This window comes from Hibiscus syriacus, unplaced genomic scaffold (genome assembly GCF_006381635.1).
Source record: "Hibiscus syriacus cultivar Baekdansim isolate YM2019G1 unplaced genomic scaffold, ASM638163v2 tig00110474_pilon, whole genome shotgun sequence".
Classification (NCBI taxonomy): domain Eukaryota; kingdom Viridiplantae; phylum Streptophyta; class Magnoliopsida; order Malvales; family Malvaceae; genus Hibiscus; species Hibiscus syriacus.
In genome coordinates this window covers 525685-542668 of record NW_024062753.1, presented here as the reverse complement: position 1 = coordinate 542668, position 16984 = coordinate 525685, and the positions used below count along the sequence as shown (strand labels likewise).

General features: G+C 32.3%; 1 long non-coding RNA gene across 1 annotated transcript; it reads right to left on the bottom strand.

Annotated features, from left to right (window-relative positions):
• Positions 1-9610: 9610 nt before the first annotated feature.
• LOC120128013 lies at positions 9611-10573 on the bottom strand. Its single transcript, XR_005516589.1, has 3 exons — positions 10147-10573; positions 9928-9992; positions 9611-9833 (listed from the first exon to the last, which is right to left on the bottom strand). It is a non-coding gene; the product is annotated as an uncharacterized LOC120128013 (long non-coding RNA).
• Between the last annotated feature and the right edge of the window lie 6411 nt (positions 10574-16984).

The window sequence follows — 16984 nt, the reverse complement described above, 5'->3', positions numbered from 1 at the left end:
CTTGTTTTTTTTAAATATAATATTTAGTTTATACAGTAAAATTGAACCAAACAATGAAACAATATAGCTAGGTTGAATTTTCGCTTTTTTTTAAATCTTTTTTAGGAATATTGAAGAATAACTCGATGTTAAGTGTGGAAGAACAGGTCATGTGGGTTTCTGACGTGTAGAGTGGTAGCTGGATCCGGGCCGTGCATGTCGCGAGAGGAGAAGATTAATGCGTCAGAAGTTGAAAGCAATATAATGGTTAAAATATAGTTTTGTGTCCCTTTAATATGTTTTACTTTTTAAATTAGATTCTAAACTTTAATTTGTGCCATAAAATCCCTCTACTTTTATAATATTGTTAAAGTATTCAAACAGAAAAAAAGATTATAAATTCTCATTATCAATGAAATATGATCTAATAAATGTCATCAATTACTCTTAATGATTTAATCAATAAGCTATTTCTATTATTTTAAACAATCTTTCTAAAATGGGAAAAATAATTTCAACATAATACGTTAGAAGGTTTTTTATTATAAAAAAAACATGTCAATATTTAAACAAACATTTAAAAGCATTGACTAATTCAACTAATTAGACATTAAAAGTAGAGAGATCAAGTAATGCCAAATTGAAGTACAAAGATTAGATTTAAAATTAAAGAAAAGTAGTAAGACTAAAACAACAATTTTACCCAATATATTTCTAGCAGATTTTGTTGAAGTGGCAACGAGAATGTCAAACGGCTGTTGAATTAGGACGCAGCCCAGTCCCACTCTCAAAAGCAAGCAGGCCAATTTACCAGCCAAATTTATGAATTCTTTGTCTATACATTTCGGTATTTAAAATTTTAGATTTTTTTTTATAATTATTTCCTTTTTATTTATAAAATCACATCACGATATGTATAATAAACATGCATAATAATTTAATTGCAAATAAAGAAGACCAAATTGTCTTAATTAAGAAATTTAAGCTAAGTTTATCTATCAATTTTGAATTTTGGTTTAACCTAAAATTAATTAAGAATTTTAAGCCACATTTATTAATCATCTTCAATTATGAATTAAATCAAACTTATTAAAAAGTTTAGGCCAAGATTCATTAACCAATTTTCAAGTTAAGGACAAAATTGAAATCAATTAAGAAACTAACTAGCTCAACAACCAAATTACTCATTCAGGCCTATTTGAGAAGAACCTTAATTATATGGCCTAATACTAATCAATATTATGCATTTAGGATCTAATTAATAAGAATTAAAATTTCAAAGCTCAATTTCTAACAAATTTTGTAACACCCACAGACCGATGCGAGTGACCAGATCCGATCTGAAGTGTCACATTAGGGCCACCAGAGCGACACACAGTAAAAATCCCGGAAAAATTTAAAATTTCTTTTAAAACGTGTAAAATCATAAAACAATTTATAATTAAAATACAAGTTAAAACCATTTATATATTACAGACAAAATTAAAATCATACACGTTTCAGACTCGAATATAAAAATATAATATCATCTATATGCCCCCTAAACACATGCACCGTACTCCGCAAGTAATGCCAGTAGAACTCCTTTACTGATGTCGATAGATGCACATGTTCAATCTTTTTAACCTAAAATAGTGAATAACAGAGTGAGCTTTGAAAAGCTCAATAATACAGAACTACCAAGCTGAAAGACATGTAGATAATATGCAAGCATGATTTTCCTTATTGGTTCAGACATCTATAGATTCTTATGTTGAGATGAGGTCCCACTGATATCTCATGTAATAAAAGACAGTAAGCTTTCAATTCAGAGTAAACGTTCGGAGGACTAGGTTCATGAGATCAGAATAGGGTGTCTAGTGTGTTCCCACAAAACCAGTGAAAATGTACAGATCATTTTTAAAACAGTAGCAGTTTAAAATGTATCTTGAAAAACAATAATAAAACCCTCCAATCGAACGCCAATATGCAGTTCGCCATAACTGTATCCATAAGGACTTACCCTACGCCCAAAAGGGCATAAGTACCAATATAAGGGAGCACCTTGGGTCCAAAAGGTCTTACCTTTGCCGAAGCGTAGGTGCCCACCTGAGGGGAGTGACCTCAGGCCCATAAGGACTTACCCAATGCACACAGCAGAAGAGCCACCCTAAGGGAGTACTTAGGGTCCATAAGGTCTTACTAGGACCATTAGGCTCAGAAGCCAACCCAAGAGTCGTCTTAGGTCATAAGGAATTATCAGTCGTCATACCATTGTCCCGAGTACCCCCATATAAAAATAATTTCAGTCATAAATAGATATATCAAATCAAGCAGAGATCAGAGATCATAACATATCAAAGTTTAGAGCAGAAATTAGAGGTCAGATTGTATTTCATATAATAGAGGCATACTTTTAAAATCAGAGAAAACATCTGTGTGATCAGGGAACACACTAGAGGTACCAGATAATATTCGGATGTGATTGGTATTTATCAGATAGGGAGCCATTAAACTTTTTAAGCTAATTAAATTTAGACGATCCCCATAAAGGGTTTGATACTGCCAGATTCATTAGTTATTTAGAACGTGATTTATCAGGATCATTTAGTATTCAGATATTTTTCGGAGGCACTATGAAATCAGAAAGGTATTCAGAATCCTTTGTTTCAGAGTTACTCTTGTTTTCAGATATGATAGGAGTAATTCCACTATCCGAGAAATCAGGGACATTTTGGGTATTAGGTTCTTGGAGAATTCTTAGTGATTTGAACTAATAAGGGAGAAACGAAGATTCAGGGAATTTACGATTTGTGTGATCTATCGGAATATCGAATTAACACAAACTATACAAATTCCAGCAATGATACATGTCAACCATTCAAATTGTTGCACTTCAAGGGTATTCACTCTTTAATACAAACAACTCTTGTCACATGGTCATCTTCAGAATCATCGCTGAATGGATCTTAGGGAGACGAACAGATATTTCAATGGTCTTTATTTCATTTTTACATTGCAACGATATCAGGAAATGTCGACATGCTTGATTCGAGGTTCAAAACCCTTATGGACGTTACAACATATAAGATCATCAATGTTTCCAGACTTATCCAAGTTATTCACTTAATTCAATGTAATTAGGGTACTTAAATCAATTAGTATTCAAGTTTATCCCGGTCACTTCGGAGTTTCCAGAGTAACTCTATCGTTTTAACAATTCAAATACTACAATACTTCCATTCAATTCAACTTGGTCTAAATATAGTCATTTGGTATTTGAGGTTGACTTATTCATTTCAGAGTTGAGGGTATTTAGTTATTCTAGAGCTTGGACGTACTTCGAATCATATTACACTTCAGGGGAATTCCAAATAATTCAGGAATTTAATCAGTAATTCCAAGATTCAAGTGGGTCAAAATATAAGTTTTCAGGTCGTCTCCATTATCATAGCCATTCATAGTCCTTTTCACATTTAAGCATATTATCGTCATTTTATTCAATTCTGTCAGTAGCATTACTCCCATAAATTAGGCTTCACAATATTATAGTTCCTTAGAGTTCAGGTTATTTTGGTCATTTTTGAACAATTAAGGTTATTTCATAGCTCGAGGATATTCGGTAATTTCTTTCAATCCAATCAATATGAACTTTTTATGATAATTAGTCAAGTTTGCCATTTGTAGGTTATTCTTCACCATCATGGGAAGTCTTGGTCTTTTACAGTACAACGGTATTTTCGTAATTTTACCCCATAGGGCTATTTTTGGTAATTTCTTATCCAAATAATAATGGTATTTAACCTTTATATCAAAATTTACGGATCTTAAAGTCAATTCATCTATTAATAAATCACAGAACTTCTAATTATTTCCGATCGATCTTCCAATTTCTTACGCGAGCCATTTGAGTCATATTCGGTTACCGACTTTTTATCGTATTCAGATCGAGCTTGGAAATAATTTACTATATAAATTAGACCTATCATATTCAACCATGTATCTACCAATTTCCAACATTTCCATAAAGCATGCATAAGGTAGTAATTATTACCTCAATTTCCGTGCCCCACTTATCGAACATTTAAACTCCATTCGATCACTTTCGAACTTGAATTCAACGTCCAATAAATCCTCATATACATAGCAATCAAATTTACGGAAAAAACTGAACTTAATCAAAAGACCAACTTGGTTCCGAAGGTAAAACACTGAAAAACGAACTTCGAATTCGGACTCAGGACATCGAAAAACATAAAATATGTCTTTTAAATTTTTTTGACTTTTCGGGTCAATGGTCAAAGTCAACGGTTTGACTCGGACAAGTTGACTCAGACGAGCTGACTCGGTCGGGTCAAACAGACCCGGTTCAACTGGGTTGGCCGGTCCAGACCGACTGGACCCGTTCTAGAAGAAACCAGAGCATGAGACGAGCCTCATGCGCGTTGCCGACGCGTGCGGTGGCGACGGAGGTCGGGGTGGTCGGTCAATTCTTCCCTGATCATCCACATACTATAATTAACTAATATCAATAAAAAAATCATAATAAAATACTCCAAAATACCAAAAACTTAAATTCGAGCTTACCCACGCTGACGAGGGAGGATTCGATGGTGACAAGGGACTGGAGGGGTCGGGTTCTAGTCGAAATTGAGTGGGGAACTCAGTGGCGACGGTGGTGAAGCATGACGGTGGCGAAATCGACGTAAAATCGTGATAAGGTTCACGACGACGATGGTTTTATCGGAGCATTCAAAGGTCGATTTACAATAACCGAGGGCTTTATACGATGAACGGTTTGAGGGGTTTTGTTTGTGGGTGGACGCCGGTTACAATGGTATCGGCGGTGCACGACACGGTGGTCGGATGACGTCGGTTTGAGACAGAGACGACGATAATTAGGGTATACAAAATTTAGGGGAAATTGGTTCAATCCAAGTCGGGGGCTATTATTCACTAACCATTAAAAAGGGATAATTTGGGTTTAAGTCCTTGAGTTTTCCACAAGTTTCAAAACCAAGCTGTAACTTTTAAAAATTTATGATTTAGTCCTTAAATTTCTCCCTTATTACGACTTTAATTCGATACTTAAAATTTAGCCCATAAATTGGGGTGTGACAAATTTAATGGATTAAGGATCTAATTCAACAGAGTCTAATAGTGGCAGGGCTGCATGCATAATTTACTCTAAAGTTAAGAAAACATGCAGATCCTATATGGACGATCGAGTCGGTTTGGATGGGGCAACCGCTTATTTAAGTTAAATGTAACCTAGAATTCATTTATTGTTTTCATTCGTTTTTAACGCTTATGAGGAGCTCGAAGGCTACTGCACCTCCATAATAATAATTAAAATTACTAACCCTACAACATATTTCCACACATTCTACTGCACATTCAAGTCCTAGGTAAACTGATTTATGATTCATTTTGTAGTAACATTCATTAATGCTGTATAGTTGATATCATCGTTACTAATTAACAAATAACAAAACAACCTGCTCGTGCCTACATTACAACAATAAAGAAAACAAATATAGTTTTATTAATATTTCCATGTAATAAAAACACAATACATCTTTATTAATATTTGGATACATATTTTTTCCCTCATCATGAGTTTTATTAAAATAAAACCCTACTTAGATTGCAAGCTTCGTTAAAAACCTCCCTAGATCAATACATTATTAAATTAAGCATACGTGACTAGTGCTTTTTTCCCGCCGTAGAACGATTTGTTCGACCTATTACAATCTATAAAATGTTGGCCCGTCATATCCACGCATACTACAACTTCGGTTAAAACAATGGGTCCCATTTGGCATATGAAAACACTTAATCATGACATTTTTTATTATTGACAATTCCACATATTTTTCTCCTAAAATAGTTTGCGGGGCGCTTGGATGTCCTCATGCTAGACAAGGAGCGTCCCAAACCAATTCTCTTGTTATTTTATCCCCATCGAGAAGTACTAATTAGGATAACTGGATTGGCGCACGTCCCATGTTTTCTCCATTCGTGATTCCAGAAATTCCTGATTATTGCTGAAGGTGAGGCTATACCAAAACTTGTCCATCTCAACTGATAATGAACTATCAATCGATTGATTAAAATGTTAATTAGACCACGATGTTAGAGAATAAGAAGGAAACAACGAGAATGTCATACCTTAGGCTTTTTGTTGCTAAGTCGGTTTTGATCGCATGGTCCTCTGAGTGTAGAATCAGAACTATCCGCCGGCCAAAGTCCTTGAACTATCACATCTTACTTAATAACATTTGTACAATGACTACAAGCGCAATATCCGAATGAGAATGTTTGAACCATCCAAAGGTGGTTTTGGCCCTGGACAGTAATAACCATTACTAATGAACCAATCAGAACAAGAACAAGATTGATTTCTTTCATTTTCCTATTGATCGTTGTAAGTTTTCTAGGATTAATCATCTTGCTGATATTGTATTTATAGTTATACAAGAATTAATGACAAGGGTTGGCAAGCAAAACAATGCATGGGATGTCATGAGAAAGGAAAGGTGAACATGATGCACTAGATGTTATAAGAGATAGAAAGGGTGTTTGGTGATCTCAACATGGAGTGTTATAAGACAGAAAGTTTGGCAAAAACAAAGCATGAGGTCAATTAATTTTTTCGTTACTCCTTGTATTATACAAAAAATGTATATTTTAATTAGGAAATCTTAATTCTTACACCTTTACAATTCTAAATTTCAATCTTTGTTCGTTCAACGATACAAGAGTATTATAATTAAATTTAAACCATAATTTAAAAACATACTATAAGTAAATTATTACGTGTTTAGAAAATGATAATTATACGTATTTGAAAACAATCATACTAAATCCATACAAATATATCAATTCAAGTCATATTACATGATAATTATTTGTGTAACCAATCATCTTGTAAGAAAACATCTCAACTTGTGTCTATAAAAAATTAGCTGACCCTTATTCTCATATGTAATGGGGTAAGGGGAGGTAGGATATAGGCTGCCTCCAACGCCAGGTTGAGAGCAACTTCCGTAGGAAACCTCCGAATTATGAAATGCCTTCCGTGGACTCGATCCCACGACCCCAAGGTTAAGAACTCGTGCTCTACCAACTGAGCTGATGGTCATAAAATTGTAGTTTTCCACTCGTGTCTATAAACATTAACCTATTTTATTCTCTGTCTGTCGGTAGAAACAAGACTCTCCTCGTAATTCCAGATAAAACTAACTCCGCAGTCCTGCTTGCATTTAACTCCTGTATCTATGAATTCATGAGTTTGTAGGTCATAAAGCTGTAGTTTTCCACTCGTACAATGTACAAATATCTTATTATAACCTTTGCTCATATTCCAAAATCCGGACACCTCATGAACCTCGATAAGTGGCCCAATTGTTAAAAGTTTGGTCCAATACTGACCTTGGCCTTGCTCGCTCAACACCCAAATGTCATGATTTGATGTGTAGCTGTTTTTATTTGAATCGGAAATGCACAAAGAGATACGATCGATGTTTGGTATTACGATCAAATCGCCAATCCATTTTCTGTGTATCAGGAATAGTGGCCATTCTATCATTTCAAGCACTTCTTTGGTAAAATCAAAAGCAAGGACCTTATATAAATCGAAACGAACTTTAGATTTATCGGAGACTACCCAATAATAAATGCCACTTACACATGCATTGCTATAATTCGTAAATGTCTGTCCGTTGAAGCAGGTCAAGCTCTTGTCTTTTAATGCCCCATGAATCTGTACTCATTTTGTAAACAAACACCGATACGGTGTCTTTTTTTTTTCCAAGTGAACACAAACAAATTACCTTGTAATCATGTAAAATAGGATCCGACCCGAACCCATGAATAATCGAATGTTTTTATTGTTTAGGTCTTACGACATTTAGAAAGAAATCTAATTTCTCTCGTCGTAGGATTCCATAACCATAAACATAAATTTACGCTGCTTATACAAAGTAAACCATCATAAACACAGATTGATCCACAGCCCATATCGTAAAATCCTGGGTACAGATCATCGAAAGATGCAAGTGTTTGATCATGAAACGAACGAAGCACATTTTGTCATCATATTCGTCCGTATAGTATAAGAAGTCGTTGATTTTTCGTATTCTTTTTACTAATGCTAAGGTGTTGGGAAACAATTTGAGTTGTCGAAAAGACCTCCAAGTTGTTGATACGAACTTAAATCGAATGATTGACTTTACAGGGAGCCTGAGAAGAATCGACGTCGTCAGATCTTCAACCCAATGCTCATTGCATTTTAGAGCCATTAGCCCATTAGCTTAACCTCTTTCGATGAAAATTGAATAAATAAATTTTGTTTTCTAGTTTGGGCTAATCCTCGATTTCTCACGCATTGTCTAATTTCTTTAAATAGAAATAAAACCCTGATAAAGTTGCGAATTTTTTTAATTTGAAAAACCAATCGATAGGAGCCAATCATTTTTTTTTTAATTTTTGGTTTTGCGTATTAAATAATTGAGAAATGGGCATGATTTGTGGGCCAATTAATGCTTGCTTAGTTGGTTCGCTATAGTATTTTTTGGTTTAATTATGCCTCAGTCCCTGTGTGCTTTGATCTTTTGAATTCTAGTCTCTATACTTTTGATTTCATGAATTATGTCTTTCTACTTGTCTGATTTAAAAGTTAAAGAATAATATACATCATCGGTCTAGCATGTTAAGTTCGTACTTGACATATTATGGCACTTACTAATGAACGAGATTATGCTAGAAGAAAATGCATGATTGAAATTAGAATATGGTTGTTCATCGACTGATAATGTTAACTGTTAATTGTGTTTGGCGATGTTTATAGATTAGATTAAGTTTTAGTTTATTCGAATATAATTTGAGTATAATATTTCTTCACTTCAGTGACGAGTAAAAAAAATTATTGAATGAAACAATATAAATATAATAAAAAGATTTATCTAACATAATTCGTATAGACTTTTTAATTTAAAATATAATAACAACTATACATTTAAACATAATCTACAAAATATCAATTAGACTAATATAATTTTTAACATAATTTATACATAATTTTATTTAAAATTATTTTTATTTTTTTCAACATAAATCTACCTGATCTTATCCTTAAAAAATATCAATTCAATCCAAATTCAATTTTCTTTTAGAAAATTGATCTTATAAAATTTAGATTTGAATGAAATTCATCAAATTCATATAAAATATTCTTTCTAATTGTATCGTTAAGACCACTATTTTTTTAAAAGTTAAACTACACAATGGTCACTAATGTTTGAGTATCTTCGTTTTTTTCATTGAAGTTTCAAAAGTAATAAATTAATCATTAATGTTATTGATTTATAATAAAATAATCACTTAACCGTCATCCACGTTAAGTTGATGATGTGATAATGTTAATAGAAAATTAATATTTAGTTTACCCCTAAACTACTGCTAAAATATTAAATAGGTCATTGGACGATAATTTTATATCTAATTTATTCCCTAAAAATTGCTAATTTCCATTTTAGCATGCACCAACAGATTTTTAGCAATTAAACTTTTGCATGGATAAAAGAGTAATGAGCAACAACATATAAATCATAAAACATTCAGCAGATTACAAGAAATCAATGTTCTGTGTTCTTTTTTGAAACATAAATGCGATCCCGCGGACAAGAAACCTATATATTACAGACATGCCCTAAGAGGAGCTAAACAAAGGTTTTCAAGATTGTTCTATGGATTCTGGAAATATCTCACGCGTGCTTATCATCGACAATGGCTGCTCAGAATCATGCAAATATGCTCAAGGACCTCTCTTATTTGGTCCATTTTCAGTAGTCTGAATTACCGTGAGCTGTGACCTGGAAACACGAGTTATCAAGTTTAGTAAGAACAAGTTGCGAGATGGTGTTCGTTTGAAACTCATTCAGGGAAAATGAAGAATTTTCAAGTTACCTTCCAACAGTATCGTTGCCTGAATCCATCCTTATTGTCAATCTTTTGGCTGTCTTCATAAAGCACTGCAATACCGAAGAGATGGAGAAAATTGTGTCAAATATAACATGAAGAAGGTAACTGCTGAGAAAACCTGGAATTTAGATGTTTCAATTTCACTGTTCTCGAGTCGGTAAGATTAGGAGACCAAAATAAAAATGGGAGTTTTGAAATTAATACCTGAATGGTTCATCCCCAATTTGTTTGAAAGCACCGGTCGCATCTTGGTCCAACACATGGCCTAACATCTCTGACCTTTCTACTCCAAATATGTTGGCTAATTTCAGGTATAGCTCTTCATATGAACCAAGAACCGAGAGGTCAAGGGTTCGTCCCACGTCGTCTGACTCTAAGAATACCTTGCAATGACCAGTATCCAGGCAGAATTCTGTAATCCGATAGTTCCGGTTCCACAAAATTCCAGCAGTCGATGACTTCGCTGGAGAATATTGATTCTCCAGAGCAGATGCAGAACCATCAGACAAATCTTTTGTTCTGTCTGGAATACCATCGAATTAACTCTTTTTGGTGATAACTTGAGAGACAGTTTCAGTTGAGAGCTGTTGCTTGGTAAGTATTAGCTGACCAAAGAGTAAAAACTGATGCCGTTTTCCATTACCAGATTTCTCCTTTATAAAATTTATTACTTAGAAAAGTTTTGGGGAGTAAATTACATATATTGAGGACCTATTTAATGATTTAGTATTAGTTTAAGAGTAAAATTAAATATTATTTTTTTTGTTAATATTGCACACCATCAATTTAATGTGAATAACGATAGAGTAAACATTTTGTTATAAATTAATAATGTTAATAATTAATACGTTAAATTTTAAAATTTCATTATAAAAAATAAAAATTTATTTAAACATTAATGATCATTTGTATAATTTACCTCTTTTTTTTAAATGCTCTATCAATAATTCTTAATTTTCATCAATTAAATTAACACTCCGTCGACATTTAAAATTATAATACAATTTAAAACTAAAAAAATCTAAAGAAAAAGTTGAATTATGAACATCACTGGAAAATAATCTTATGACAAGTGTCGGTCGGTCGTTGTTGGTAAAGTAACTAATTAGTACAGAGACAAAGTAATCAATTTCAGTGATTTCCAAATCCTGTCACTAAATTCAAAAGGAGCAAAAAATACATTTTCATCCCCAATTTTCATATGCTTAAAATAGCAAAAATCTTGACAACCATTTCATTACAAGGCCAATAATGTCCTTTTCAATTAATCAAAGCTCCAACAAGGATACCATTTTTGTCCTTTTCTATTCATTTATTTATTTCGTCGGTTATTGAAATCGTCCATAAATTCGTACATCTTATAAGACCCTACGAGGATATTATAAGATAAGGACGAGACATTTGAAAAAACCACATAAATAAAAAGTTTATAAAATATTATGTCATGATATTATATATTTAATTAATTGTAAGTTGATATAATGTAAAGAGACATCAAGTCTTTAAGAAAAACAAATAAAGGTTTTAATTATCATAGTGTGAATGAAAAAATTGAATTAGAAATATTAATTTTGTAATAGATTTATGTAATATAATAATATTGTACATTCTAGGGTGCTTAATTGAGCAGCTCGAACAAGACTCGATTAAAACTCGACTCGAACTCGAGCTAAACTCGAGACCTTAACGAGTTGAGTTGACTAAAGCCCAACTCGACTCGATAAGTTATCGAGCAGCTCGTTAATTTCTTTAATAATTATCTTAAAAAATTATTCTATTAAAAAATTACTAATTTACTCATAGATACTAAAAAAAGATAAATTATTAATTTATTAATTATTTAATAAACAACAGAAATGTTAAATTATTAATATTTTACTACATTAAAAAATAAACTCTATTTATTATTTTGATATATTTGTAGATTGTTACTTTATTATTTAGACAAATGCTTCGTACACTCTTTTGATGATTTTTGTTGTTAAATTTATTTATTTATGTTTATATTAAGCTCTGTATAGTGTATTAGTAGATTTTACCTATAGTTAAAAATATAAGGTAAAAATTTTAGTGAGGTTAACAAGCAACGAGGCAAGCAACGAGCATTGAGCTTAACGAGCAAAGAGGCGAGCAACGAGCAACAAGTTTTTTTAATGAGCACGAGTCGAGCAAAATTTTAACAAGCTTAATAACAACGAGTTAAATCGAGCAACAAAATTTTTAACGAGCACAAGTCGACACAACCTAACTCGTGATCGACTTAATTGATAAGCACCCCTAATACATTCTATTAAATATATTTTGAGAGAAAATATTAATTCTATGGTAAATAGTATTATTTTTTTATTTGTATGATTTTACGTTGAACGTCCCAATACGTATAAGAAAGATTGATAACTATGATAATAGTATGTAATATTACGATATTGAGTGGGAGGCATTAATCTTATATCAAAAAGAAAAAAGAGAAGTCTTGAAATATAGCGCCCTGTCTAAAATAATTGTCTCATGACAAATCACCCTAACTAGGTATGGGGATGCAACCTAGACTCCTCAGATTCGACCAGATTGATCCTGTAGTATTAGGTAACGTCTTATCTAAAATAATATTCTCATGACACATCACCCTACTAAAGATGATCATGTGACCTAGACTCGACAGATTTCGACCAGATTGATCTTGGGTTTTTTTTTTAAGAATAAAATCGAGTTGAATTCACATTTAGGATGAAAAATTTCTTACTTAATTTGAGATTATAGTATAATTGTAACTTATATGTTTAGAGATAATTGCAATAATACCTCATCCTTATATATATTTTTAACTAGGCATTTATTTTATCAAATAAATTATAATTATATATATATCGAGTCTTATCTAGTTGGCCATGTGTGAGTTTTTATCTAAAAAATTGTATCAAGTTTCAAGTCTTGAAAAATCTCCCTACTATTGTTTACTATGTTAAGGATAACAAGTTTGATGTCTTTTACATTTTAAATTTAAATATTATAGATGAAAAAGATTTAATTTTATTAAACTCCACACTTAATTTAATATTTGTTCTAAAGATTCTTCATTATTTGACAATAAAATTCATACACCATTGTAGTTTATGGTGCTTAACCTGAGACTTTTACAAATAATAATTATCCCTTTAAGCATTGAGATAATTTGGTTCGTGTTAGGTCATATTATAGATAACTTAATGTTGTTCAATAATAATCTCAAGTTTGAATTTTATGAACGAAATGATAAAAGAGTTTAATTCCATTATAAATTTTAATTTATTCAGATTTTATTTATTAGTTTGAGTGATTATAAAATAATATATGTTTATAATTCTTTTAAGTTATTGATAACATACACCGTACATATATAATTGCTCAAACCCAAACCTAAAAAAGAATGATACATTCTTTAACTACTAAAATTATTTAATAGATTCAATCTAACTCGATTTTAAATTTAATCGAATCATTGTAATCATCTACCAACGATATTTTTTTTTAAAAATATTTAAATCATGCAATAATATTAGCCATCCAGCAAAGGTGGGGGACCCTAAAACTTATAATTAGAGCCAAAAACACAGCTGTAGTAACCATTATGGTGAAAGCAGTCAGACAGAGACTGCACCTCAGCCACTTATCAGTGAACCCATCACTTTGTTGTTCGATATATAAATACAAAATCCAATGGGATTGTCTCAACTCTCAACATATATAAATATAAATATTTATTTTATTTAAAATAAATTATTCAGTTATCTAAAGCTAATTTGTATATTACAGTAATAACACAATAAAAATACACAAAACACAACATTATGGCAGCATCACTGTTAAAGGTACTCATCTTGGTAGACCCATTATCATTGTTGTTTATGGCAGCAATGATGACAGAGTTAGGAAGCTTCTTTGGCAGCAACTTCAAGATTTAGATAGAACTTATGGTCATTTTCCTCGGATTCTTGGAGGAAACTTCAATGTAATCCTTAATTCAAATGAGAGGTCTGACTATGAAATCTTTGGTCCTTATATTTTTCCTGATATGAGAGATTTTAAGGATACCCTTTCTGACCTTGACCTTTTCAATCACCCTTATTTTGGCCCTTCTTTTATTTGGAGCAACAAACAACAAAATTCATACCTTGCAAAGAAGCTAGATAGAGTTCTTATTAATCAAAATTGGGCGAATTCCTTTTCTTCTTCACATGTAGAGTTCCTGGCTCCCTGCACTTCCGATCACTGTCTTGCTATTCTATGGCTTGACAAAGAGGTACATGCTAATCGTCCAAAGCCCTTTAAATTTTTAATTTTTGGACCCAACACCCGAACTTCTTAAATGTTGTTTCTCAATCCTGGAAATGTCCTGCAGCTGGTAATCCTATGCAAATCCTTTTTACCAGTCTGAAACGACTGAAAGTTCACCTTAAGGATCTGAACCTTACCTGTTATAGTAATCTTTCTGATCGGGTAAAATAAAAGAGAACTGAATTAGAGCAGCATCAACTAAAGACGCTTAGAGGTGAGGTTGTTATTGAGGAGGAGTTTCTTTTGCAAACCGAATTAAAGATCATGGAAGATGCTGAAGCTATGTTTTTAAAACAAAAAGCCAAAGTGCAATGGCTAAAAGATGGTGATAAGTGCACTAAGTTTTTTCACTCTGTTGTTGCTTTTAAGAAGAAAAGAGACACCATTAGAGTTCTAGTGTGTAACATCTCAAACAACGGGTTAGTGACTAAATTGTAAAAATTTAGAATTTGGTGATTAAGGTAGAATAATTGAATAGTTCAAAAATGATTGTTAGTAAATATGAAAAGAATTAAAGGACAAAATGGTCATTTGCAAGGTAAAATAATTAAAATTTTGGATGGGTTTATATTAACCCACGTGGAAGAGAAAGGAAGGCAAAAATTGGTTCCAAGTTCTATTTCTCTTCTTCTCCTTGTTTGTCTCTTCTTCACGGTGGCTTTGGGCTACAAGGTAAGTTGGATTTTTATGGTTACTTTATGGAATTTTAAAGAGGGTTTTGATTGTTTAGATGTTATATAAGCTAAAGGAAAGCTTATATGACATTAAAACAACAAGATAAATATTTTAGAGATAGATTTGAAAAATGGGTTTTTAGATGAAATTTTGATATGTATGAGTTTTTGAAGTTTGAATAAGATTTTTGACTTGTCAAGAGGTTAAGTAAGGAATGTGGAGTATTAGAATTGATTAATAACATGTTTGAATTTCGGGTTTGAACAGTAAAATTTACATATTATGCAGAGGGAATCGATTTCCCCTAAAGGAAAATATTGAAGTTTGGTTTATTAAATTAATCTAAGTTGTTAGTATCAAATTACAATGGTTAGGCTTCTGATAACCATCTTGAAAATTATGTTTATGTAGATATAAAACGTAATCCTATTCCGGAACAATCGAAGAGTTAGAATTGAATCAACGAAAGCGAGGCCAAGGTGAGTGCATATTATCATTATAGTACAATGGAATAAGACTTGTGATAAGTCTAAATCCTATGTTGATTTTTATAGTAAAATAGTTATGAACATGCATACATGATAATTATTATGATACATGCATAAGGCATATATGTTCATATGATTCGATAAATTATATATGTGAATAGATTCAAATGCAATGTGATATTATAAGTGATATGAATTATGTGATTTCAAGAGAAATGACATGAGCACATGAACATTTGAAACATAAGAATAATGCCCATAGTATACGATATGAGAGTTATAGTATAGTTGGCATGCCAAGAGTCGAGGGTTTCATAGGTCCTTCGGGACATATTCACAGGTCCTTCGGGCAAACTTCATATGCCACTCAGTGGGACTTATACGAGTTGTGGTGACATCAATAGTTCACAACCTCAATGTACTCGAATACCTTGAGTTCTCAGTAATGTACATGGGCGTATAAAATGTTATTAAAGGTAATTGCATTATTATTGTTGTATGTTACCATATTGAATTACATGTTATATGATTGAATGAATAGATTGCATGTTCATATTCATAAGGAATGTATCATTATTATATTTATATGCCTCATTAAGTCTATGACTTAGCGTGTAAGTGATTTACACGTAGGTACCAAGAATCAAGAATAGCGGAAATAGGAGTGGCAAGAACAACAACACTGCTAGAAGATCAGATCAGAAGTAAATAATAAAGTATGTATTTTGATTGTATATAGTATGTTGACATGTAAGAAATGTTTTAGTAAGAATGCTCTGATCGACTTTTCTAATGTTTTAAACGTATTCATGTAAATATAAATGTATAGTAATTAACGGTTAAATTTTTACGAGTTTTATGTAAGTTTTACGAAATCACTGTAGCAGTACTGTAACAATATTGTAGCAGTATTGTAGCAGTGCATCAATGCATAATTTGTATTCGAAGTTGGTTATAATGAATATAATTAAATAGTATATTATAGTATTTCCTTAAAAAGTTCAAATGTTTTGTTATTTTGTAAGGAAATGTGTTTTAAAAAGGCAATGTGACATCTCAGACTCGTATTCGGGTCGAGTACGGGTTGGGGGTGTTACATAGTGGATGACCAAGAGAACATATTAGAGACCTTTGATGAAATGTCCCCTGAGGTGATTAAATTCTTCTCTAACCTGATTGGCACCTCTGATCCTTGTATAAATGCTCCTGATCCTCTTCTTCTTCAAGATCTACTCCATTATTCCTTGCCCTCTAATTCCTCAGTTGATCTTATTAAGGATGTCTCTTGTGAAGAAATTAAAAAAGCATTCTTCAGTCAAGGGAATGATAAAGCACCTGGACCGGATGGGTTCACTCCCCTTTTCTTCAAAAAGTCCTGGCCTATTATTGCTAAAGATATCAATGTTGCCATTAAACAATTCTTCCATGAATCTTTTTTACACCCTGCCTTTAACGCCACTGCCATCACATTGGTTCCCAAAATTCCGAATCCTAGTAAGGTCAAAGACTTCAGACCTATTTCCTGTTGTTCGGTGGTTTACAAGGCGATATCAAAAATTCTGGTC